General features: G+C 36.4%; 1 protein-coding gene and 1 pseudogene across 4 annotated transcripts in view; one reads left to right on the top strand and one right to left on the bottom strand.

Moving 5' to 3' along the window:
* Positions 1-27,180, top strand: part of GRIK2 (glutamate ionotropic receptor kainate type subunit 2) — a 652,846-nt gene that overhangs the window by 327,047 nt on the left and 298,619 nt on the right. The window lies entirely within an intron of this gene.
* Positions 9,082-9,909, bottom strand: LOC309864394 (CGG triplet repeat-binding protein 1 pseudogene; annotated as a pseudogene). The gene has a single exon. The product of its transcript is annotated as a CGG triplet repeat-binding protein 1 pseudogene (transcript).

The following is a 27,180-nucleotide window of genomic DNA, read 5'->3' as shown; positions in this document are numbered from 1 at the left end:
CTCATTCTACTTCCCAAGAACAATATGTATGAAATATTTTTCTTTTAATATATTTTAAAGAAGCCATATAAATATATGTTCTGAAATGTGCAACATACTGCAAAGGCTTTCTTTTCATGACTACATAATTGTCCTAAGTGTTTTAATTTGTTGCATGGCAGATTCTCTGAATCAAATAGCAGCTGTTTGGGGAAAGTACTGGGCACATTCTCTTCAGGCCCATTGGTCGCTATTATGCTTTTCATTTCATCTCACCATTAACTTATCTAGCAGCTAGAGCAAAATATACTTTCATTGCTAGCCAAACATATACATGACCTAGTGTTAATATTTGATTTTATATCATTTACTTAGGTCTGTATATGTCTTACAACAAGGAACTAACACCCAAAACGAGAAAGAAAAAAGGGAGAAATTAGCTAAGTAACTGTGAACCATCAAATAGGTCCAGATTAAACAATGAGCCTCCAATAGGCTGAGATAGAATAATATTAAGTCTTTGGAGTTCAGTGGGCAGTTAGATGTACTAATGGCAGTGCTTTGCTGAGAAAGCATATATTTTAGCTGGAATTCTTATGTGGAGGTGATTGCACATTACTATATGAATAACTGTACTAAATGCATGGAGGTTTTCTGCCAGCACAGGAGGCGATTAAGGCCCCTTTACCAGATAACAGCTCACTGGAGGAATGTAATAGTGGCAAAGCAAAGTCTGAAAACAGATGATTTCCCATTTAATAGTCCATTGACTCTCCTCCTAGAGCCACTGTGGTGATAGCATTACTCTTTATTTTCATTTCACAAAGAAGCACAAGTTGTTGTGATATTTTTGAGCTCATACATTTTCCAAAAGAGAGAGAGGGGGGGAAGCAAGAACACTAAGTTTTGCATTAAAGATAGGTGCAATTAATTCAGTTATTCATTTTGAAAAAGATGTTTTTATTTTTGCTGAATATTCACTATAGCTCAAAATGATTTTTTTTCCTTTCTCTTTCCCCTCCCTCACCCCACCTGGGTCATTTGTCATCTCTGGAGTTAAAGCAAAATTTCAGAAAAGAGTATTGTATCTTCAATGTGTTCCCAGTGTAATTATGAGAGTCTCAGCCCAATACCCTTAAAAAAGTTTGTGTTCTGTCAACTCAGACTGTCATACTAAATACTAAATACACTGTACACTAAATAACTAATGAATTTTTACATCGAAAGCATTTTTGTATTATAGTTCTTTTCCTTGTGTTCTATATTTTTAGAGTAAGCCAGTTGAATATACCTGAATACCTTATTAGTTCATCATTTATTTAAGCATAACAGTTAATTTGTCTCTTCTTAAACAAATATTCTACTCAGCTAACAGAATTTTGCTTAATTTAGATTTAAATTAAAATACACATTAGGCATTATCTAGTAATAATTCCTGGTGTTTCTGCCGTAGGTCTTAAAAGCTTTGGGACACCAGTATTTTTCCCACTAAAACATTCTAGACTCTTCATCTTTGTTTATTCACTAGCATAATGTTTCTCATATGACATATATCTTTAGTACTTTTGGAAAATAATCAGACAAGTAATAATTCAGTCATCTAAGATTAGATATGGAAATGTCAATTATCAAATAAGCTTATAGTAAAAAAATTTATAGTAAAAAAAATTAAAAGAGCCTGGATGAAAAAAACAATAACAAGTTTGAGTTGAACTCACTTTACACACTGTAAAAAAAAAAGAAAAGAAAAGAAAAGAAAAAATGAATAAAAAAAGAATAATTGAAATTCAAAATTATACTTTCCTTTTTAAAAAGATTTTATTTATTTATTTTAGAGAGAGAGGGAAAGAGCAAGGGGGAGCAGCAGAGAGAGAGGGAGGATCTCAGACAGACTCCCTGCTGAGCGAGATGCCCAATGCAGGGCTTGATCTCATGACTCTGAGGTCACGACCTGAACCCAGATGAAGAGCTGGATACTTAACTGACTGAGCTATCCAGGAACCCCTCAAAACTGTAATTTCATCTTTACTTTGCTACTGGATGAAATCGCTCTATTAGGAATTATTTTTATAAAGTTACACAGTGTAATATGTCAATTACATCTCAATATAATTAGAAAACATTTAAAAAGAATTATTTTCAGATAGCTTTATAAAACCTTTAGGGCCGGGGGTGCTTGGGTGGCTCAGTGGGTGGGCCTCTGCCTTTGGCTCAGGTCATAGTCTTGGGGTCCTGGGATTGAGTCCTGCATTGGGCTCTTTGCTTGGTTGGGAGCCTGCATCCCACCTCCACTCCCACTCCCCCACCACCTGCCTCTCTGCCTACTTGAGATCTCTCTGTCAAATAAATAAATAAAATCTTAAAAAAAAAAAAAAAACAATTTTTAGAGCCAGAATCTTAGCAATTATATTTCTTACATCAAAGATGAATTATTTTCACATCTTGGTTCCTTCACTGTAAAGGTACTGTTTACTGATGCCAGGACTTAAGAAACTGATCATAAGCAATCTTGTAATTTCTTAGTTCACTGGCAAAATTGAACAGTTGTATTTCAACATTTGAATAAGGTGCATTCCTTTGTTTATCAGGGTGAGAAATTTTTAATGATGTTGCCATTTCTTAAAACAGATAGCTTCTTTTAATTTATATGTACTTAGTGACAATTTAGTTCAGGTTGTTGCTTTTTTTGCTCTCAGAACATGTGAATGTCTCTTTTTCTATTATTTTATTTTATTTTAGAGTTTGATAGAGAGAGTGAGGGGAGGCAGAGGGAGAAGAAGAGAGAGAATTCCAAATAGGCTTTACACCCAGCATAGAGCCCGACACAGGGCTCCATCTCACAACCCTGAGATAATGACTTGATCTGAAATCAAGAATCTGACATTGAACTGACTAAGCTACTCAAAAGCACCCTCCCTTTTTTTCTACTTTAAAAGGCAGGTTTTATAGCAATGATTTACATGGAAATAAACTTAATATTTGTTAATATTCTGTGTATTCTCTTCTTCATTATTCAGTGTTATTCTACATTTAGTTTTCTTTATCATTTCCTTTTTAAATTATACTTCTTTACTCTGGTCTTTCCATTATTTTCATTTCATGTTTCTTTAACTTTTTGTAAACTACTATGGAATTCTGACATTGTCAAATATACAACATGCATATATCTTCTATTTTACTAGCCTTAAAGAAATTACTTCCAAATTCCAATATTGCATGCTTCTCAAGGAATTCAATCTTTTCACTCAACTCTTTTCTCCAGATTTACATTTTCACAAAACATTTAGTCTGTATAAACTCTAAAAATATTATTTTAAAACTATAGTATACTATCAGGAGGGTCAGTAATGTTTCCACTTTATTATTAAAAGCACCTGTAGTGAGGATCAAGTGTGGTGTTGTAGTTGCTATTATTATTTACATCCACATCTCAGGCATTTCTGAAAAATATATAAACATTAGTAGTATTTTTCCCTTTAAATAAACAAAACAAATTATAGTATGAGGAGGTTAGTGACTATCTCAAGATTTTACTGATTATGGCAGAACTAGACTAGAACATATATCTAGTAAATCTCTCTAGTAGTCCATTTTAAAAATAACTTTTGTGATTCAACTTTATAGTGCTACATTTAAAATGTACTAATTCTTCCTATTTTTTCTTTCTTTTTACTTTCAGATCCAAGCAAATCTATATATTTGACTCTACATAATCTGTTGTCCTTATATTTATTTATATGTTTCTCACCATTTTTATTACTGATGAAATTGTTTGTATATAGTTAGAGTGACTAGAATCTGTGCCTCTAGAAATAACAGGTGATGTTAATGAGTACAAGTACAGTGACTGAAACTCCACTTTTTAGTCCCATTTTATTGGATTTCTGTCTTCTCCTCGTCCAGATAGCCCAAATGGATTATATGCATGGTGGAATGGATGCCGACTGTAGAGCTACTTTTGGATTGGTCCTTGGTAGGCAAGTTGAGGACCAAAGGGATGAAATGCTATGAGATGGTGATGAGAAGGGAAACTTCTAATTCCTGGTACAAGGAAATAAGTAGGATGGTGGCATCAGTCAGAGACCAAGAAATTCTGAGTCCAAAGTTGACAGGACCGAACAAACAGACAAGATATGGGAGCTAGTTATATAAAATGTGATCATTATAGAATAATCTGGAGGGGGGCAGTTGTTTTCTTAACTCTTCTTTTAAGGGATCAGAGCATCTTACTCAGGAATACATACAATTTGGTCATTTTAAAGACTTCATCTTCAGAAAGTATATCCTGATACCAAACATCTTCCAGAAAGATATACTTTGTCATATCTGGATATAGGTAAGACAGAAAGAATGGATAAGTAGTTAAATCCGTTAAAAAAAATAATAATGGACTCACTACTTTGAGTGGGTCAGTAGTGTCATCTCAAATATGAAGGATAACAAGATAGCTAAGATTGAAATAGAAGTGACTCATGCTCAACATTTATCTTTTTCTTTACAAGTCTATTGTTTCTCAGAAACTAACTCTATAAACTGCAAAAGTAAAATTTTCACACACACACAAATAAGAGAAAGTGTTTATTATTCTGTTCTAGACATAATAGAACTCAACTGTGAGTCATATCAACCAAGTGACAAAATTTTCCACTGTAGCATCTAAGATAGAAAATTATTTTAGAAATCTCAAAAATAAGAATAGGTTGCAAAATGCCAAGCAACATTTTTTTGAGTAAGCCAATTACTAGAAACTTGAGAATACTTTTATCTCATGAATATCTTGCAAGTGCCTGCCTCTGTGGCTGCAGATGCATTTTGCACCATACTGAATATCTGTAATTATAAGATCATAATCCTAGAGTTGAATGAAACCTTAGTGATTGATTGGTGTGATCCCTTCTTTTTACAGCTGAGGATTCTAAACACTAAGGTATTTAACCGAGTAAATAATAAGTGAAATCCAGTGAAGTATGTGAGAAACTCAACGGTCCTTATATAATAAATAATAATTAGACATAAATTCAAAATATGACATCATTGTTGGGCAACAAAGAGAGCTAAGGAGAGAAATTAGATGTCTCCCTTTTTATGTGAATTTCATATCTTATGGAGAAAATGCCCACAGATGATTGTAATATTTATTATTATAAAGTCTCTCTCCTTTAACTCTTCTTGCTGTCATTTTCTTATTTTACATTGTATAGAGTTACTAAATGTATCTATACCACCAGTGATATATTTTAAATACTTTCTAATGTGATCTCTCCTCTTTCAACATTATTCCTTTATTATTATTATTTTTATTACTTTGCCCAGTTGTGTTTTTATGTGTGGGAATTGAGTGAATGTGTCACATTTTAAGTTAAACTTTGACTTATTAAAGACAAAACACTGAATATACCACAAGAATTGCTATATTTTGAGAAGAGATAGTGTGGATGAAATTGAAAGGAGGAAGCCAAATTGGTTAAAAACAGGAAAAAAAACTGAATAATTAGTGAATGTTCATGTTAAAATTAATACTATAAATTGACTTTCAGTAGACTTTTCTAAATTATATTTCAACTACCTGCATCATTTATTTGTAACTTTCTAAGGACATGGTCATTATTGACTTAACTTACAATTTAGTCTTTGCTTTTTAAAAATAGAAATGATATTATTTTCTGTTAAATTAACATTTTAATTTCACTAATTATTTCAAGCTTAAATGCTTGAAAGGAACTTATAGCAACCATGAAGATCATTACCATGTCTGTTGCAAAAACCCATTTACAATACTTTGATTCTCTAGAGAAAAACCAGGACTGAGCCAATGTCAACCTTGAAAAAACTGGGACAGCTTAAATGGAGTTCTAGGATCATTTAGTACTTAATATGTTCTAGGGGTGCCATTATTTAATGAGTTTTAAAATGGTATTCAGTGTAGAAAATCTTCCTGCCATTGGAAGATCATATTCCCACTGAAGTTGAGAATGATGTGGTCTTAAAAATATTGAAAGCATATGTACCCTTCATGTAGGTCAGTAAATGTTGCTTGTTTATATTGTCTTGACTTTATATTAACCTTCAATGAAGTTGCACAGTGGCCATATTTATCTTAGGTTAGGTGGTCATACAGTTCGTTGTGTCTTGGACAATTCTGATTGTCAGAGAATAATGGTTAATAATGTATCCTCTTACCCCATTCTCAAAAAAGCTTCAGCTTGGAAAAAAAATTATATAGTCATTCTAATCTTAGGTATAGTCTTTTTTTCTGATGTGCAGTCAAAATGGATTTTTTGGGCACATAAAATGTGCATAGAAGAATTTGGTTAGCATTAATGAAAGATGATCAAGTCATAATTCTTGTATTTAGAAAGTGGTACCTAGTTGGGGGAAGAGGAGACACTTTAAATGCTTAAGACAAACCTAATGAGGTGACAGAATAAGTGATATGGTCAATTAATATAAGAGCTCAGGGATGTAGGAAATTTGGAAACTAAAATGATGAGAAGTTCCCCCCTTATCTGTATTCTGACATTTCCTTATCCCATAGGTATTTCATTGAGGGACTCCTATAATCTGGACATGGCTTTTCGATCTTATCTTTATTTTATTGCTCTCTCTATATTGGTGTCTCTGCTATGCTCCCATCGCCTTCAGCATTACCTTCCATAAAAGCTATTTTCACCTTTGTGAATTCAGTGTATCAAGTAGTTATTTTGAGGTGGTGATCCAAGCTTATGGTTTTTCATGGATAACAATTATTCATATATTAAACTGCTGCTCTTATACCCAACACATGTGGCTCTTCAAGGTGAATTTATACAGCTATAGATTTCTTGCCCTTTGTCTGACCTTTTCCCAAGGCAGGATTTCCCAAAAGGACCAACATTAGGAACAACATTTGAGTGGTTGATTGTCCCATATTTTAAAGGTTGTCTGATTTTAGTTCTATGGTATTCCATAAATGTGAAACCTAGAATCATCACTATTTTAATTTGAAATATTTTATCTAAATTATCTAAATATTTTATCTAAATTACCTCTACTGAATCTGAGCTGACATCTGCAGATACTAGACAGTTGTTGATTATCTTTTACTTATTTCTGTGCAGAAGACATTTTCTCTTTTATGTTCATAAAGGAATCATCTGGAAAAAGATATAATATTTTTATGTTGTTATATAAGTAGTATTATCAGATGAATGACTCAGTGGTTAGTTTCGGCTTTGATACCTGTTTACCTTAGCCAAAACATCATTTCTTTTTTTTTTTTTAAGATTTATTTATTTATTTGACAGACAGAGATCACAAGTAGGCAGAGAGGCAGACAGAGAGAGAGGAGGAAGCAGGCTCCCTGCTGAGCAGAGAGCCCAATGTGGGGCTCGATCCCAGGACCCTGGGATCATGACTTGAGCCGAAAGCAGAGGTTTTAGCCCACTGAGCCACCCAGGCACCCCAGCCAAACCATTATTTCTTTTTTTTTTTTTAATTTGAAGATCTAATTGGATTTCTTTTTTTTTTTTTTAAAGATTTTATTTATTTGTCAGAGAGAGCGAGCGAGAGCAAGCACAGGCAGACAGAGTGGAAGGCAGAGTCAGACAGAGAAGCAGGCTCCCTGCGGAGCAAGGAGCCCGATGTGGGACTCGATCCCAGGACTCTGGGATCATGACCTGAGCCGAAGGTAGCTGCTTAACCAACTGAGCCACCCAGGCGTCCCCAAACCATTATTTCTTAAATGTACAATTTTCATCTTCTATGTTTATAAAGTCCCCAGCTCTCTGGACATAATTCAAGAGATCAACACTTCACACTGCTTACTGACTGTCCAAAGACTGCTTAGATTTTCCTACATTTAGCACGACACATTATACTCACCTGATTGATTGCTCCACCCAACAAGGGAAATGAATTTTATTTTATACATTCTTAAGATAAATGATAATTTATCTTTGGTTTTGATAATGTAAATTGCATGATGATTACATAACCCATTTTTATTGAAGTTTATTTGCAGCAATACTTTTGTGAGAATTTGATTAATGAAACTATCAAAATCTTAAAGTCAACCACTCATTTTAAATAGTCTTTGGTTTTTCAGGATTTTTAAAAAATCTCCTAAAGATTGAAAAAGGTACTTCTATACATAATAACATAAGACAGTTCTTAGATAGTTATTACAATAAAATTTTAAAAATTGTTTACAATAATTAAATTTAATAATTAAATTGAATTAATTATTATGACAAAATTAAGATAATTATTGTAATTTTCTCTTCATAGAGGATTCAAAGAATAATCCTCGTGTATTGGATAGCTTCTTATGCAAACAGTGTCCAGAGAAAAGATCTAATCCTCATTAAAAGTGGTTATGCTTGGTTAGCCTCTATGTTTATTAGAAAATCAAGACTTGCTAGTGCAAAGATAGTGTCTGTTGACTCAGAAGATTATAGCAGTGATTTTCTAGAAGCCAACGAAAGGTACTAAAACGAATCAATAATCTAACTAGTGCATTTTTAAATGCTTAAAGAAAACTTGAATGCATAATATCCTTGTGAATTGGTTATAGTTCTGATTTGATAATAAACTTGTAATTCAGATATGCATACAAGCAGGAATCAACTGTGACAGCGAGGAGCATAAACATTTATAATCACTTGGCTTTGGTAGGAACCAAACCTGTGACAGTTTAATTGATGACTGCAGTCTTCCAAATGAAGATAGGGATTTATATTGGTGGAAATTACATCATATATCCAAAGCAGCATATTGTCAAAAATACCAAATAATGATTACACGTTTGAAAAAATGTACATAAAGGGACTATAAAATTACGTGAGTGCTATGTATTTTTAGCATTTTATGTGCACAACTGTCTTCTCTTTGGTTGAATTGTATATCTTTTACATATTTTAAAAACTGAAAAAATACAGATAAAGCAAAACACATTTGTGTTTTGAAATGGAAGGCTATACTTGTTAATCATTTTTATTCATAACATTTTTACCACATAGGAACCAAGTCCAAAAAGCAAAGTAATACTAGATTTTGAGTTTGTTTTCTTTATAGGGCTGCCTGCCACCTTGCCTAAATAGAAACTTAGTACCTACTTGAATGTATCAAGATATTAATATTTTTTAACTTTAATACTCCACATTTATCTTGATCACAATGGTGGTAACCTCCTTGTCAACAATCTTGTGAGTTGAGGAGCTGATTCTCATTCTCATATCCATCAGGCAGATATGCTCTCCTCAGCTGGTCTGACTTAGGTATGGAGCCTCCATTCTTTACCTGGCGAGACAGGAAAGCACGGACTGCTGGGTGATCAGCCTTCTTAGGTGGGATGTTGGCTTCCAGGCACATTTTCACAAAGTCCTGGATAACACTGACTTTCTCTGTTTGCGCAGTACTGTTGCACTGAAGGGATGCAGTTAGGGGCCTCTGCTTCTTTCTTACCTTCTGCTCTTCAAATTCTGCCTTCCTCTTGGTGTGAGTCTTTGACTTAAGGTGGTCACTAATGGCAGACTTGCGAGCATGATTCAGAACCACATTGCAAGAAGTGCAGAAGAGTTTTCCTCCATCTTCGTGCAGCTCACCTCCAAACTCAGTGACTCGATCCAGGGGAGTCACATACAAAGCAGTCTTAGAACGGTTTCGGGCAGGTGGTGCTGTCACTACAACTCTTTGCATTCTGACTCTGAATAAGGTTCCGATCAGTTTCCAGTTTTCTTTGTCTTGATACTCAGTAGTGAAGGGTCTGCAGCGCAAAACCAAAGACGCTTGAAATCCTGGCACTTTCGTTTGTTCAAACCCGGAGATGCCTTCAAATCAGTTTTTCAACAAGTGGTGATGGGGAAACAGTTTCTGGGCTTGCACCCTATTTTCCCTGTGGTGCCAGGAAGTCAGGCCTTTACGTAGGATCGGGGCCGCCGTTAGGGGAATTGGACGAGAGGAAAGGAGGAGGAAGAATAAAAGGAGCAAGGGGGTGAGGGAGGAGGAAGACCCGTCGCCGCCGCCGCTGACGATGTCGTCGCTTTTGCCCCATTGAGCCCCGCGGCGACCGCCGTGTCCCCCGCCGCGCCCCGTCCTCTTGCGCCGCCCTCAAGATATTAATTTTTAACAATATTTGCCCTAAACTGTATTTTGGTCTTTGTTTTCAGCATCTCACATTTTATATTAAATATTATATATAGTAAAATATAAGCACTTTTTAACCAATTCATTCACATATATCCAATTACTTAAATATTTACTGAACATCAGACACTAAGCTATGTTTAGCAACTGAAACATAAATTCTTTCCAAATATGCCTGATTTAACAATACGAGACAACTAATTCTGATTTACATGCTTTTTATATTGATACGTGGCAATAGAGCGACTAGAATTGGGGGAAATATCACAGAAAAAATGAATATTATTTCATATTTCAAGTAATCCTGTTCTGAATGATGCAGAGCTAGTAGAAAATAGAACAGGATATTTGATAGGAAAATGTATTTTAAAGAATAAAGCCCAACACTGGTACATCTGATGTTCTTGGAGTGCATAGAAACCTCACCAGGAACGTGAGTCAGGAAAGCTTCTTTGCGGGTGGCCTGGCCTGGTTCTCTTTTGTGGCTGTTCTCCCTTCCCCGCAGCTCGCCTGGTGTTGCTCACCAAACCGGTACACGATAGGCACATCACTTGTTGCAAGCTCTCTTTCAACTCTTTATCTTTTAATGATTTGTCTGGCTGATTTCTACTTTTCCTGAGAGGAAAGAGAAACTATTTGAAATCTTGGTTTTAAAGCTCTTCTTCCTTGTGACTGCGCTATAATGAGGGCCCAGTCCGTTTCCCGTGGAGCTGTGCAAAGAATACAAAATACACACGACCGGACAGGAGATGAGACTGTGAAGAGAGATGGGAAGGGGAAAAGGTCCTGCAGCTCCACCTTTAAAGGTGAGGGCTTAAAAATGTAAAGTGAAGTTACAGCTTATAGATAATTCAAAGTTACCTCTGTGCACATGAAGCGGATAGGTATATTTTAGAGGTTAAGATCTGTACACAAAGGAATAGCTAAAACAGAAATGATAAAATGTGCAGATGGTTGTGAATAAATTACCAAATGGTACTTGCCCAAATGCAGTAGCATTAGGTTTAAAAATAATTTCGATAAATTATGTTGTTGAGGTAATAAAAAGCATCTAATCTGAAAGCCAAAGATATTTGAAATTAGTAGGATTAATTTACCACAGATATGGCAGGTATAAGGATTAAATGATGTGAGTCGGATAGCTGTCATCAGCTAATAATAATAGATCAGCCCATTGAGTACATACCATGTGCTACATACAGTATGACCCTTATTTCCACTGAATTATATAAACAACTCCCCATCGTATGTATTTGCATTTCCATTTAATATGCATGCAAGGAAGCTGACATTTAAAAGGTAAAACAACTTATGCAAATCATACAATGAAGTGGCACAGCCAAGATCTGCATCCACATTTCTGACACCAGGAGTTGTTTTTAAAAAGAAAATGAAAATAAGTTAATTAATTAAAGTGGTTGACCGTATCGGTCTTTAAAGAAAGCCAGATTTAGGTTTTGTTTTCTGTTGTTTGTTTTCTGTTTTTTAAAAGATTTTATTCATGTATTTGAGGGAGAGAGAGCATGCATGTGCGAAATAGAACAAGAAAGGGAGAGATCAGGAGCAGCAGGGAGAGGAGAGGTAGAACCTGACTCCCTGCTAAGTGGGGAGCCTGATGTGGGACTCTGACTCATGACCTGAGCCAAAGGCAGATGCTTAACTGGTGGAGCCACCCAGATGCCCGAGACCTGGGTTTGAATTCTGACTAGCATTGGTGGGTAGTACAAGTGTGGACTTGGGTGTATTGGTTACACCAGCTGTGCCTGAGTTCCCTCATTTGTAAACATGTAGATAACAGTACATACAGTGAGCACACAGTATCTTTACTATTAGGATGGATATGTTGCCCTTACTGACTCAGTTATCTATGACAAATACAACACTTGATGTTCATCCAAATATTTTAAGAGCTATTTTACTTGTCTTCAATTAGGAACATGATAACCCATCCAACCTTTTTTTTTTTTTAAAAAGACCTTATTTATTTATCTGAGAAAGTGAGTGAGTGAGAGAGAGAGTGTGTGAGCAGGGGGAGAGGCAGAGGGAGAGGGAGAGGGAGAGGCAGGCTCCCCACTGATTGGGGAGCCCAATGTGGGATTCCATCCCAGGACCCTTGGATCATGACCTGAGCCAAAGGCAAATACTTAACCGACTGAACCACTGAGGTGCCCCAAACCTACCCAAATCCCTTAATTGTGACCCCAGACATATAGCTGAGACTCATAAAATGTGAGAGCCCTTTGTTATTTCCTTTTATGCAGGTTCCTGTGTTGAAATATGTACTTTGTGACTATGGGGTAGTAATACTGCTAATGGAATATGGATACATTAAAAGCAACTCTTTTTGACAACCCTTTATTAATACGTAGCAATTAAATATATTAAGAAGCCTTGTTTTGCACACTCTTTCAACCACAGAACACTAAAGATGTATATGTGATAATTACAATTATCCTTTCTCTTCATTGTCCTGCTGAGGAATGCACTGTAATTCTGGCAGCCAGACTACATAGTTGGCTTGCTTTCCTTGGATTGCAGATGTCTAATTGCAGGCAACCATTTCATTTAAAATGGCTCATTAAAGTGAAAACCATTTAGCATCAGTAACATGGATCAGCAGCCATGATTATGCATTTAATTAAAGTATGCTTTTCCTTACTTTTCTAATTTTTCTATTGATTGATCTATGCACCTTTCTATCTACATACACACAGAGACACACACACACACTCACACACACAGACACACACACACAGATACTCCTACAGAATTATACAAAGCATTCCTTTAGATATTAATTTTATTGCTTTGAAAAAGTTTAAATTCCTTGGGTATTGTTCCATTGAGTATGTATAGGAAGTAATAAATATAAAATTATAGAATTTATATTAGGAATAACCTAGGAGCCAATTTTCTGTTTTGTTGGCTTTTCTAGATGTAATATATTTTACATTAGTAAATGTATTTAAGATACTAAGATATTATTTGTTGATTGTCATTCCAAAGAATTGAAAAATGGGAAGATATCATTTGTCAGATCCTAAACACTACTGTGTTTACCAACGAATGAAATAAGATTGTGACAAGAGAAAACGAAACAAAACAAAACAAAACAAAACAAAAAAACAATTCTGATCTTTTTCACGCATAAAAGATCAATCATTGAGTCACAGTTTTGATGAGATGATATGTTCTGTTTTTCATACTGTAAAAATAAGTTTATTGAATGACATTTGCTCAGTAATAGGACATTTGAAATTTATAGTCATTTTACTTTTAATATAATAATAATGGTATTTTAAAAAAACATTGGAAGAAGACAGGCATTATATTTTAATTTTACTATCAGCTATGATGAACTATATGGATTGCAACTGGTTGACTATGCAGTCAATGTTTACATAATTATTTGCAAGTTATTTGTAAATAGCCTTAGGTTTTTTGGATCCATAAATTTTAATAAATGAAATGACAGAGGCTTCATAAGAATAACTAAGGATAAACTAAGCTATCTTTTATTACTTCTTTTTCATTTCATTACGAGAAATAAAAAACTGTTTACTCCTGCAGAATCTAGATGTGCAAATGCACCAGATCATGTCTAAATCTGAGGCGGTGAAACATTTTTTCCTGAGAACTCTTGATCTTTAAAGAACAGAGTAAATCCACAGTCACAGTGGAGTGAAACTCACATGTTGAAGCGTATTTAACATGTATGTGAGAATGTGATGGGAACTATAAATTGAAAATACATAATAGAAAACGTGCTCCAAGTCTCTCTTTTGAGGCAGCCAGAGGTAGCCTCGTGAAGTCAAGATTGGTCTATCTTGGGCGCCTGGGTGGCTCAGTGGGTTAAGCCATTGCCTTAGGCTCAGGTCATGATCTAAGGGTCCTGGGATCAAGTCCCACATCGGGCTCTCTGCTCAGCAGGGAGCCTGCTTCCCCCTTTCTCTCTCTGCCTGCCTCTCTGCCTACTTGTGATCTCTGTCAAATAAATAAATAAAATCTTAAAAAAAAAAAAAAAAAAAGATTGGTCTATCTTGACCAGAGTTTATCTACCTCCCCCCAGGATGTTTTAATTGCATTTTCTCTTCTAACACAAGCACTCCTGGAAGTGTAAAAAGTGCTTAGAGGTACGCTATTTGTCAACCAACAAAAAAGTTATTAAAAATAATTGTCACTAACATAAACTCAGCCCTTCATAGGTACAGTTCTGTAGTAGTTGCCTTTCACCACATTCCAGGTTTTCCCCCCATTCTTAATGTGAGTCAGAAGCAAGTGAAAATGAGAGCCAGGAGAGAGGAAAAACAAGAGGGGGGAAAAGGGAACAGAAAGGAGCAGCAAGAAAAAGAGAAAAACAGCTTCCCCATGGAGGGGAAAGAGCCACATCAAAAAAAGCAAGGATGAGAGGATCCCCTAGAACTTGAGAGAAAAGACAGGCAATTGATACTGAAGAGTTAAAAGAGTGAGGGAAATAGAGATGGGGAGAAAGCAGTTGGAGTCTGAAGTGTTAGTAAACCATGCTTCTCACATACTGCAATTTACTTCAGTGTTCGTCTTCAAAGTGTTATCATATCTTATCACTGCTTTGAAATGCAAAGTAGATGATTGATTACTATTCACAGTTCTTCAACTTTCTTTACAAGCAGACCTTCAAGTACTTCTATGTGGTTTCAGTCCCAGTAGCTAACTAGTCTTAGAAATTATCCCAGCAGTAAAGAGTGAAGAGAGCATTACACATCTTAAGGAATGGGTTTAAACTACAAGTGAAATGTGACTCTTTTATAAATAGGCAATTCCCACCCTAACTTGGTTGCCAAAGGAACTGTTCTGCTTCCTTCAGTTAATTCTCATCTCTGCCCTCAGTTACTTTATTGCTTTTCTGATGAGTGAGGAAAGGGGACCCACCAGAAAAATCTCTTTGTACTGAGAACTTTATAAAGGACTGAACATCAGGAGTGCCCAAAGTCTACTAAGTTCACTATAATTGGGAAAACAAGATAGACACAATGATACTCATGAATAATTTCAAAGACTAAAAAAAAAAAAAAAAAGTTAAATCCTGTGTAAATTTGAGAATGAAAAAAACTGGAGAGACTCATGACAAAAATTCACACTTCAGGGTTCTTTCAGGGAGTTTGGTAAAAAAGAACCTAAACTCATATTTTATACAAGCAGCAAAATAGATAATGGTGTTTCAATAAAAAGGTAAAAATCAGAACCTCACACAGATACAAAAATGAACACGTGCTACACATATTACTTAGCTCACAGAAGAGCCAGGCAGATGTTAATACCGGTTAGAAAGAGAAGCCAAAGGACAGCTTTATAGACTAGGAATGTAACCAAACCCAAGTCCATTTGCTCGATGTGCATGTAGCCAAGCCAATCACTGAGTATCAAGTATGCAGCAAGGAAAGGGTTTATTCCAGAGGTACCCCAAATTGCCTTGTCTCTCTGAAGAGGGAGAGAACAGAGTTTCATAATCATATAATCACTGAGATTTCATACATACTGGTGAAAAGGGTTGGGAAATTTACAATTCTTCAAGGCAAAAGATAGAGCATGTGTATGAGGCAAGCATCCGGGAAGATAAATCCCATGTTCACTTTGGGGTGGAGAATTAGCCTCAGGACTGCATAGAATTCAGTCCCTGATGTCAGGGGGTTCTGTCAGGACGAAGAGAAGGGACTATGGGCAAGTGCTGCGAGCTGGCACAAACTGGGTGGGGTCTCGGTCTTGTTATCTCTGGTAGAGAACACAGGGCCTTGCTTATTCCCAGATTGGAATCTGGAATCCAGGCTTCTGCCGAGAGGTAGTAGATTTGTTACTGGGATATAGCTGGTTAGGAGAAAATAACTCTTTGAAAAACAAGCTTTAAACTTTTTGCTAGTTTCAACCCTATGTGGCACCGTTTCAAGAATATAAAAAATAAGGCAAAACTTTTTTTTTTTTCCCACAAACAGGGGAAGAAAGTCAAATGAATCCTCTAGCAGCCAAGACAGAATTTGTATGTCTCTCAGATTCCTACAATTTACTGACTTTTAAACTATTTTCCATAGAATCATATTTTTGGCCTGCCAATGTCAAGGGTGCTATAGTCCATACATAATTTTCCTTTGAATTACAAATGCTTTCTCTCAAATAGTAAGATCAAGAACCAAGAGAACCTTAATAATACTCATTGCATCACCTCTAAATGAATATGAACAGCATCTCATGAACATTACAAAAGACAGAAACCTTGACTATACAAATTATTGTATTATATAACATTTTTTCTCACACCACACTTTTTTTTTTCCCCTTAATGTGATAATTGCTTTATATTTAGGTTATGCCTTTTATGGGGAACTTAACATTTCACTTATTCTAATCAATTGATCTAGTCCTCTGGGATGATGTATTTTCTCTCTTCTATGGATAAAACAAATTAACCTCCTGTCTGGATCTTTAAAAGAAATGTGTAAAGGTTTGATTAATGGTAGAGTTACAGGATCTTTTTTGAAGTAGAAGAAGTGGTATAATTACTTAGTTAATTAGGCTCTATTTTGGGGAAGTATCATTTGTTGAGACTGCATTAAATAATTATAATCTTATTTCTTCATTTTTCTACAGAGAAGATACTTGTTTATTTTTCCCTAATATTTTAAAGCTACTATTAAGTGTCTAATTTTCTGTCAATACAATAACTACATATATATCGTCTTGTGGTTCAATTTAACTCCCAATTCAGATAATTCTCTATGGAATTTTCCCAAGACCAAAAAAAAAAAAAATCACATATTATAGAGAATTGTGAATACTCATATTCCGATGGTCTCTGTGTTTTCATTATCTTTATAAGGGGATTCTGATTAAAATATAATAGTTCATTTCTGTATTTTGGAAAGAAACATATCTAAATCCAAACATATCTCTTAAATTCTTTTTTAAAAGAAGTCGAGCCAATCTTAGCATTCATTTCCCTGTTAAAATCCTTAAGTCACCTGTCTTACGGAGGTGTACCAGGCTCTGCTTCCTCTGACTTTTGCAAACTCTGGTTCTCCATCTTTTCATCCTTTCCTTGCTTTTGTCCTGCAGAAATGCTGTCTTCCAGTTGTTAAAAGTCTCTTCTCTCACCTAATCTTGGCCCACACCCTTTATTTACCCAGTCAACTATTCATCCTGTATTTGAACTTTCAGAAGTTATTTCCTTAAAGTCACAACCTCCCTGATGTCTCAATCTAGATCAGTCATCCCAATCACAATATCTTGATCTTTCCTTCCTACCCCTTATTGCAGCTTGTAATTATATCCACTTGTTAGATTACTTGATAATTCTTTATTCTCTCCATTGGACTATAAACTAAATGGAGAGTAAACACTTTATCTGTTCCTCTTACATTTCTATCCTCAGTGCTTAATGCAATGTATGCCATACAGTAGGCATTTAATAAATATTTGTTCAATAAATGAATATAGTGTTTGACATTAATTCCCTTTCTGAATGTGATGTGACAATTAAAATGTCTTTTAGTAATTTCATGTCCAAAGTAATGACTGTTACTCTCCCACAAAAGATAATTATTGAAAGAGTTGTTTTCATTACCTTTTTGGAATACATGGTATTAATTAAAATAACTAGCGATTACTAATTGAAAAACTTTTATTGTTAGATTAATGTTTGTTTTTAACTATTTTACCAGGTGAACTCTATTTCTGTGGAATAACTAATTTCTGAAAACTTCTACCAGTATTCTTTGTATCTTTATACCAAAGTATTTTCTACCTATTATATCTACAAATTATTTGCTTATTTTATATTAAAAATTCAGTAGCATGTTGACCATTTAGAAGAAAATGATACCAAAGGTTTTGGAAAATGAACAAGATGAGCTGTTAAAGTTATCATTTTTATATAATGGATTAGTTATAGGTGTATTTTGAATTTAGTATTTAGAAACAAAACTATCTCAAGTGAGGAGCGCCTGGTTGGCTCAGTCAGTGACGCTCACGACTCTTGATTTCTGCTCAGGTCTTGATCTCAGGGTCATGAACTGGATCCCCACTTCCAGCTCCTCACTCAGCAGAAATCCTGCTTGAGATTCTCTCTTTCCCTTTCCCTTTGCCACCACCCTCCATGCTCCTGAATGTGTTCTCTCTCCCTTAAATAAATAAATAAATCTTTAAAAAAAAATATCTCAAGTGAATCAAAATAAATGAAGTATGGGAAAATTTGACACAGAAGCACCATGGCTCCTGTATTATTATACTTTTTTACCTTTAAATTGTCTAATTACCTTTGAGAAAGAAGAGCAATGATATATATAAAATCTCTACAAACAGTAATCTGCCTGTGACATGTTTAAGTTCATACTTCTTTGCATGAAATTTCCTTTATCTCTTTTATTTAAATGATGCTCAGTTGTGTTTTGGCAGCTTATTTGAATAACATGTGTCATTTTCTCTATTTAGTTTATACTTTATTTTTTCCCCCAAAAGGAATGCAATTATTGGTATTTGATCCCATTTAAATGAAGAAGGAAGAAACATTTAATACTTAATATTTAGGCTACATCATAAATAGTAGGTTGAAGCTGGCAATATAAATGGAGGAAATCAATTTTTGCATATTTTGAGGTAGTATAGAATTTAGGTTTTTGAGAAAATAGAGGTTTAATGTAATTGGGGAATGTCCTAATCTGGGGAATGTCCTAATCTAAGAAACTCTTGTCCCTTTCAAGGGTCTTTATAAGTCCACTAAGAATCAAATTGACATGTGGGGTTAACAGGAGAAAATAAAATGTAATTTCATATGTAAAGGGAATCCACACAGATGCAGAAATTCCAGAGACAGTCAGGCAAGATGAGGTGTATATATATCATTCTGAACCAAGGAAGAAGGGGTAGGGGTATGGGACTTTAAAGGGCAGGAATGTAGTTCACAGGAAGATGGAAAGGACTGACTGGTAAACAGGTGTTTGCAGGGCCTTGGAAACAATGGGACATAGAGACCTTGCTAGGCTCCTCCCTGTCTATTATACCTAGTTCATATCATAATGTAGTTATCTGTGGTGATAGCTCTCCTCCCGGAGCAGGTACTCTAAATTCCTTTTAGGCATTGAGCAGGGGAGGTAAAGAGCTTTTTCTGAATCTGCAGGATTTTGATTGCTTTTTGACTTGGAATAATCTTCATGCCAAAGGAGCCCATCTTGGGGAGGCTCGCCCTTGGTCCCTGTAGCTGACATAACAAAATACCATAGACTGAGTGACTTAATGGATACTTATTTTCTCAAGTTGTGGCAACTGTAAGTTCAAGATCAGTGTGCCAGCATTGTAGGATTTTAGTAAGAGCCCTCTTCCTGGCTTGCTGGCAGATGGCCATCTTCTTTCTGTGTTCTCACATGGTGGGGAGAGAATAAGAGAGAATGGGGTGGGGAAGGGCAAGAGGGAACAAATTTTCTGTGGCGTGGTCTTCACTTATTAAGACACTAATTTTATCATGAAGTCCCCACCCTCAGGACCTTATCTAAACCTAATTCCTTCCTGAAGGCCCCATCTCCAAATACTATGACATTAAGGATTAGGGCTTCATTATATGAGTTTGGTGGGGACACAGTCCAGTCCACAGCATTCCTCTCTGGTCCCACCTCCCCAAAATTCTGGTCCTTCTTGCATACAAAAACTTTCTTACATTCATTCCATCCCCAAAGTCCCAAAAGTCTTAACTCATTTTAGCATCAACTCTAAAGGCTAAACTCCAAAATCTCATCTAAATATCTAAATCAGATTTGGGTGAGACAAAGTCTGAATCATCCTGAGGAACAATCTCTCTCTAGCTGTGAACCTGTGAAACAAGACAAGTTATAGGCTTCCAAAATTCCCTAATGAGTCAGACATAGGATAGGCATTCCCATTCCAAAAAGAAGAACTACAAAAGAAAGAAGCGACAGGTCTTAAGTCCAAAACCTAATAGGGGCAAATTCCATTAGATCTTAAAGCTTGAGAATTAATAATCATCTTTGGTTCAATGTCTTGTCTTCCAGACCCAGTGGAGCAGTCGTCTTTCCCCTCAGCTCTACTGGGTGAAGGTCATTCTCCCAAGGTTCTGCAAGGTGGGGATCCTTCCCACAAAGCTATTCTAGGTAGGCCTCCTATCCCCAAGGCTCTGGGAAGCCCTGCCCCCAAGGCTATAGGTATAAGCCCTCTGGCCTTTGACTTTGAGGTGATAGTTCCACCCTCTGAAACTGAGGAGGAAGCCCTGATGATCTCTGAATTCCCTTTGGGATCATGCTTACCTTTTCTTGGAGAATAGCCCTCTGTAGTAGCCAAATGGCTCTGTGGTCCAGATGTGTATAATCCAAGAAGTCCAACAACTATACTTGAGTATCTCTCAGGTCTTCTTTCCTTTTCAGTTCAAACTAGCAGTGTCTTGGCTGGTATAAATTTATCTCTATTCCTGGTCTCTGCTGAGGTAGCTGATTAAGTCCATGAGTCCCACTCATGATCTTTTCATCAGATGGTTGTTCAGCCACATCTTTAGTGTTTTCTTTGGAACAAGCTTTCTCACTTTTTTGCAATATGGGTAGACTCAGAATTTCTCAAAACTTCAAGGTCTGGTTCCTTAAGTATATCTTAAGGAACATGCTTAAGTATTTCTTAAAGTAGCACTCCTCTCAGTACCAAAATCATCTGTATTAGTCAGGGTTCTCCAGAGGAACAGAGTATATATAATATGTAAAATATTAAAATATTTAATATGCATAATATATGTTTTATATATGTATATCTGTATATATATATATACATACACACACGTATACATATATGGAGAGAGATTAATTATAAAGAATTGGCTTATGTGATTACAGAAGCTGAGACGTTCCTAAGATCTATCTGTACTAAGTAAACTGGAAACCCAGGAGAGTCAATATGTATATTTCTAGTCAAAAAGCCAGCAGACTCAAGCCTTAAGAAAAGCTGATGTTTCAGTTCAAGTCCAAAGGCAGGAAAAGACTGAAGTCCCAGCTTAAGGCAGTGAGGCAAGAGGAGTTCCCTCTTATTCGAAGGTACCTCTATCTTTTTGTTCTATTCAGGCTTTTGACTGAATCTAGGGCCACCTACCTTAGGGAGGGTAATTTGCTTTATTCTGTCTTCTGATTGGTGTACATGTTAATCTCATCTGCAGATACCTCACAGACATACTCAGAGTAATGTTGGAACAAATATCTGAGTACTCTGTGGCCCAGTCACATTTGATACATAAAATTAACCATCACAGGGAGACTAGAGATAAAGATCCTGAGGGAAAATTGTAGAAAGAGGTTGGAGCAGATTTTACAGAGCTTTAAAGTACACATTAAGGAATTGATTTTTGTCATCGGAGAATTGGAAGGAAGAGAAAGAGAGGTAATCTGATTAAAATAGTGAAATACCGTGAGGTGGAGTGGGGTTGTTGTAAAGAAGGACAGGGAACAGGGTAGTAAATACTATACTTGAAAATTGTGGCTTGATCTCAAGTTGTCTCTCTGAAGTGAGAAGGTTTTGAAGGTTTTTTTTTTTTTTTTAAGATTTTATTTATTTATTTGACAGAGATCACAAGTAGGCAGAGAGGTAGGCAGAGAGAGAGGAAGAAGCAGGCTCCCCGCTAAACAGAAAGCCGGATGCGGGGCTTGATCCCAGGGCCCTGGGATCATGACCTGAGCCGAAGGCAATGGCTTAACCCACTGAGCCACCCAGGTACCCCTAGGTTTTGAAGTTTTGAAAGACTGACTTGATGTGGAATATGAGAGGAATCAACAATGGCTGCCAAGTTTTTAGTTTTAGCAAATATATTTATGACACGCCATTTACCAAAAAAGCGAAAATGAAGGAAGGAGTAAGTTTTGAGGGAAAGATGCTAATACTAGTTTTAGATAGATGAATTTTGAGGAGTGGGCGGACACATTGGAGTGGTGCAGTTGTGAGGTCCAGATGTGTAGTCTGGGGTGCTCTTACTCACTGTGAGTGGCCCAGAGTCCCTATAGAGGGGATGTTGAGATGAAAAAGAGTGTTTAATGAAAAGGTATACCGTACTTAATGGACAGAGCAGGGGGGCACTGGAGGCACCCTCAGTTGTCCTTCCATATGTCAACATTCATACATTCATACCTCAGAAATATTAGGGTCTGGAAAAAACAATGGTATGTTCAGAAATGTGTAGAAACCATGACTTCATTTGATCTCTAGGTTTGGGTCATGTTTTAATGAGTTTCTACTTTTATGGCTGTTATGTTGATTTTTTTTTTTTTTTTTTTTTTTTTTTTTTGCACCTGTTAGCAGAAGGGTTTTATAGGCCGAAGGTCTAGTTTGGCTGTAGATGTGAAAGTAGATGGCATGCATGCTGTGGAAGAGGTTGAGCAAAAATCAATCTACCTCAGAATCAATTAAAATCAGGAAAATTTTCCAATGTCAACAGGGTATTTAGGATGAGAATAATTAAATGAGTTTTAGAAGCAAATGAATTATTGATTATTCAGAAATATCAGGTCCAAGAAGATAGAGGTTGAATTGTATGACTTCCTCTTCCCCCTCCTAGTGAGAAAGAAACAGACAACTCTTCTAATTTGAAGTTTGGAAATAAGCTGTTGGGTGGAAGAATTGGAAAATCGTAACATTATAGGCAAAACACAATACAATTGGTACTTTGAATATATATGTATATATTCAAAAAACCATCTCTAATTATTTTCAGAATTACTTTAAAGTTTCGTTAGGTAAATTTTTAAGAGATTGATAACACTTTTTTTTTCCTCTTTAGAATTTGCTTTGATGATGTAGTGCAAATTTCGGTTTTGTATTCTTTCCCTGAGAATTGTTCTGCTGTTCCCACCTGCTCTATCTTCACAGCACTTTTACCCCCTACCTTCTTTACCCTCTGAGACACTGGCACCATTCAGTCATTCTCCCAGGCATTGATTCATGTGGTAAATATTTCTTAAGCAAAAGGGGAAGTCTACACTCTCACAGAGCTTGCATTTTATTTTATTTTATTATTATTATTATTTTTTTTTTCTTAGAAAAAGAGAGACAGCTGGAAGAGGGGGAGAAAAAGAATTTTTTTTTTTAAGATTGTATTTATTTATTTGACAGAGATCAGAAGTAGACAGAGAGGCAGGGAGGGAGTGAGAGGGGGTGGAAGCAGGCTCCCTGCTGAGCAGAGAGCTCCATGCGGAACTCAATCCCGGGACCTTGAGATCATGACCTAAGCTGAAGGCAGAAGCTTAACCCACTGAGCCACCCAGGCACCCCCAGAGCTTGCATTTTAGAACAGGGTTTCCCAAATTGACAGTTTGGGCTAGATAATTCTTTATTGTCAAGGGTGTCCTGTGAAATATCAGATGTTTAGTAGTATCCTTGGCCTCTACCCAAGAGATGCCTCTAGCACTCCTTAACAAATGTCTCCAGACGGTGCCAAATGTCCTGTTCTTGGCAAAAAACACCACTGTAGAGAACCACTGTTCTACAGGGAGGAAACAGAAAATAAACAAACATAATATCAATGATGGTAAGTTCCATGAAGTAACATAGAAACCAGGACTGTGGTATGAGAGGTAGCAGGGGTAAGAACTCTGAAGATTTCTCAAGGACAGCAGTCCACAGAGTGTGCAGACACAGGAAGCCCTGTATCTCTCTTCACAGATGCTTATCATTCACTGAGAGCCTGTCTATGAAATTGTCAATTAAGACAAGAGCCTGCTATATTATTTATATGATTAAATTATTTCTGGTTCTTGACTATTTACAAAATGCCATAGTCACAGTAAGATGTTTTTTGAATATGTCAAGTAAGTACCTCAGCTGAATAGAGCATTTATAACTTCAAATGGACTATCGCCTGCTATTGATTTCGCTGTCCTGTTTCTGCCACTGAGAAACATGAGGATCAATAAGTCACATAGGCCCTCAGTGGGTGGTTGGAAGGTATATTTATTTAAAACCACTTCATTAATTTTTGTTTATTACATTATTTCATCTATCTGAAAGCAGGTCTGCCAGTTTTTGATTTCAGGATTGTCAGAACTCTGAATGGGAGCGGCTGTCATAGCTCGATAAATCAAAGAACAGTAGATGTGGATTCTGGTTCAGGCTCTGTTATTGACTGGTGGAGAGAAGGGGACAAATCACTTTACCCTTGGGCATCTTCTCTTAAAAGGGGACTATTACACTTTATTACTTCACAACTTTCTATGAAGAAATGATGTAGTAAATGTAAGAGCCTTTTTAAAAAATACTATGAGTAAATAATTTATGTGTATCTATGTATTTTGTAAGTAGGTAAACCTATTAAGGACAATTTGGTATTTCTCAGATACCCTTGAAGCTGAGGGAGAGCAATTGTCACTTTTGCCATCGTTCCGTGTTTTTTTTCTCATCCAACCTGCTTAGCCTGTTGAGTTCCTGTGCTACTCCGGTAAATTTCCCTCCAGTTTAACGTATTTAGCATGGTCTAAAGTTTAACATAAGTTTAACATAATTTTCTGTAGACTTGTAGCTTACCCAGAAAACTAGTGAAGACTCTTAAAGCTTTCGTTCTAGAGCAGTGATTCTCTTTTTCATTATTACTTGCCAACCCCCAAGGAGTCTGTTTATTGTTTTCCTAATTGCTCACCCCAGGAAATGCTAATGCCACACATTTGTTCCTGCTCAAGAACCAATTTTGCCCTCTGGGAGTGATGTGGCAAAGCCTCCCCCAACCCCCCACCCCCGAAACCCCACTCCCACCATCATTGAGAATGCAAGCTTTAATGTCTCTAGACTCAAGCTGGAGTCTACATTCCCAGCAGCTTTTTGGCAGATTCCTCCAGTCCAGATCTACTCTGGTCGTGTGGGGTGAGACCGTGACTCAGCTAGCGGGATCTCATGGTAAGCCCCTGCTCTCCAGGCTGGTTTATTCTTCTGAAGTCACCAGATGTCTGAACAGTTCTTTGACCATAAGACGACATTATATTGGCTGCTCTTAATGTTAGGAGGATTAAGGGAGGGGATACCTAGAAGGCACTTAGCGCCATGCATGGTATGTGATAAATACGTGTGTTCTTTATTCTTGATACCTAAGAACAGCAGGCAAAAATAGAAAAGGAAAAGAAAGGTGGAGGGACTACTGCTCTTAAGTCATGCCATTGTGCTTTGTACTTAGATTATTTTCCTTTTATTTTTTAAGCTATATTCAGAGCGTGACCTTTGCTTCTGTTTCTCTTTTACAATGTTAGAGTTAACTCCATGTTTCAGCCTGTCATCTGCAAATTTATTTGGCTTTTAGGGTTCTCATCCCAGATGAACAAAAGAAAAATAAATAAAATAAACCAACTACTACACTGGGGAGGGCAAAACCGGGGAGAGCCACAAGTATGCCCGTATCCAACTGGTGATTTCCCCTTAGAACTGTGATTCTCAACCTTGACTGTATAAATTAAACTGAAGAATGAACTAGGTGTTGGCATTTTTAAAAATTCACCAGGGGATTATAATGTGAAGTTGTCAACATCTACTGTATATTCAAATTGTAAAGAATCTATTAAAATAGACCATCTCTTCCAAATATCTCTCTTTACAAGGATATTACTAGACTTTTCATTCACCTAGTACCCTTTTGAATTCCAGATGCACCTTGTCTGCACAATTCATCTATTCGAAGGGAAAACTTTTCCTCTGCCATCTTTTAGGTTCAACTGGTTGGGTCCTGCAAATTAACTGACAATAGATACCTTAACAGGAGAAAGGTCTCTGACCTGTGTATAAGCACATACTAGTACGCAGTGATGAGTAACGAAAAATAGCCAGAAATGAAAGTTATATAACGTCCTTACAAAAAAGGGAGGAGAGATTTCAGGCTTCAGTGGGAAACTATCAAAGACTCTATTGGCCTTTCTGAAGTTAATAGAATGGTTTGGATTTCTCCACAGCAGCTGAATTCTTAAGAAACTTCCTCAGAGGGGAATTAATGGCAGCTGGGTTTTCAGTGGACTCTGCTTTAGTCAGATGAGGCAGATTCAGATTTCTTTCTGTATGTTCTATAGTTCAGATGCATCATTTTAAAATTATTTGTACGTCAAAACTGTGCTCCCTTCACCTGAAACTTTTAAACCCGTAAGTATAGAATGACCCATAACTTTACCCAAAAAACAAATTATATTTGTATGGCATAACCGAGTGCTCACTGTGTCCTAATTTTGTTCAGCTAGACCAAATAATTTGCCCATCATCAATAACTGTTAAGTAGCAGAGCCTGGATTAAACCCAGGTTTATCTGACTCCAAGGTGAACGTTCCATCATACCCTGCTGATCCCTAGTGATCACTGCTCTCCTTAGAGTTCTAATCAGTTTAATAAGCTATCGTAAAACTTTACTAGGGATGATTATTGGAAAATACCTTCTCCTACATCTGGAAATAGAAAATTTAGGCCTCTTTACAGTTTTTAGCATTTTAGAGAGACCTGATCAATTTATTTGAAAATTTTCTCAAGACACCAGAATGCAATTCACTTGAGTATAGAAATTTAAAAGCTGTCTATTTTGGCCTTCAGAGACCTCTTTCCTTATCTTTTCCTCCCTTCCCATCTAAATTGTGCTCTCTTTGCCACAGAAAAAAAGAATTAAAATTGGAGTTCTGTGGTTTCTTATTTTCCTTTTGGTACCTAACACACACACTGTGGGGGAGGAAAAAATTTATCCAATTGTCTCAGGGTCCTTGGTTGGGTCTGAAAATTAAACTGATAAAGACAGATTAAAAGAAGCATACAAATGTATTTAATATAAATTTTATGTTGTACACAGCAGTCTTCATAAAGAAATAAAGACCAGAAGAAGCAGACCTGAGTATGTTTATGCTAAGTTTGATGAAGTGTGGACAATTGTGAAGGTACATGGTAGGTTAAGAAATATGAGGTTATTGTAATAAACTGGGAGAAGTTTAACAAGGCCTGTTTGCTAGGGTTTTATTGACATCCCTTTGGCTTCTGAGATAAGGACGCTTCTTTCCTTCCGGTGTAGGGAGGGTTCCTCTTACATGAGGGTTTTATGAGGTGTTTCAGAGAAGAAACTTGGGGAGTCGAGGG

The sequence above is a fragment of the Mustela nivalis genome (genome assembly GCF_964662115.1).
Source record: "Mustela nivalis genome assembly, chromosome: 5".
In the NCBI taxonomy this organism is placed as follows: Eukaryota; Metazoa; Chordata; class Mammalia; order Carnivora; family Mustelidae; genus Mustela; species Mustela nivalis.
The sequence above is the reverse complement of the archived record's forward strand: the minus strand, read 5'-3'. Positions and strand labels throughout refer to the sequence as shown.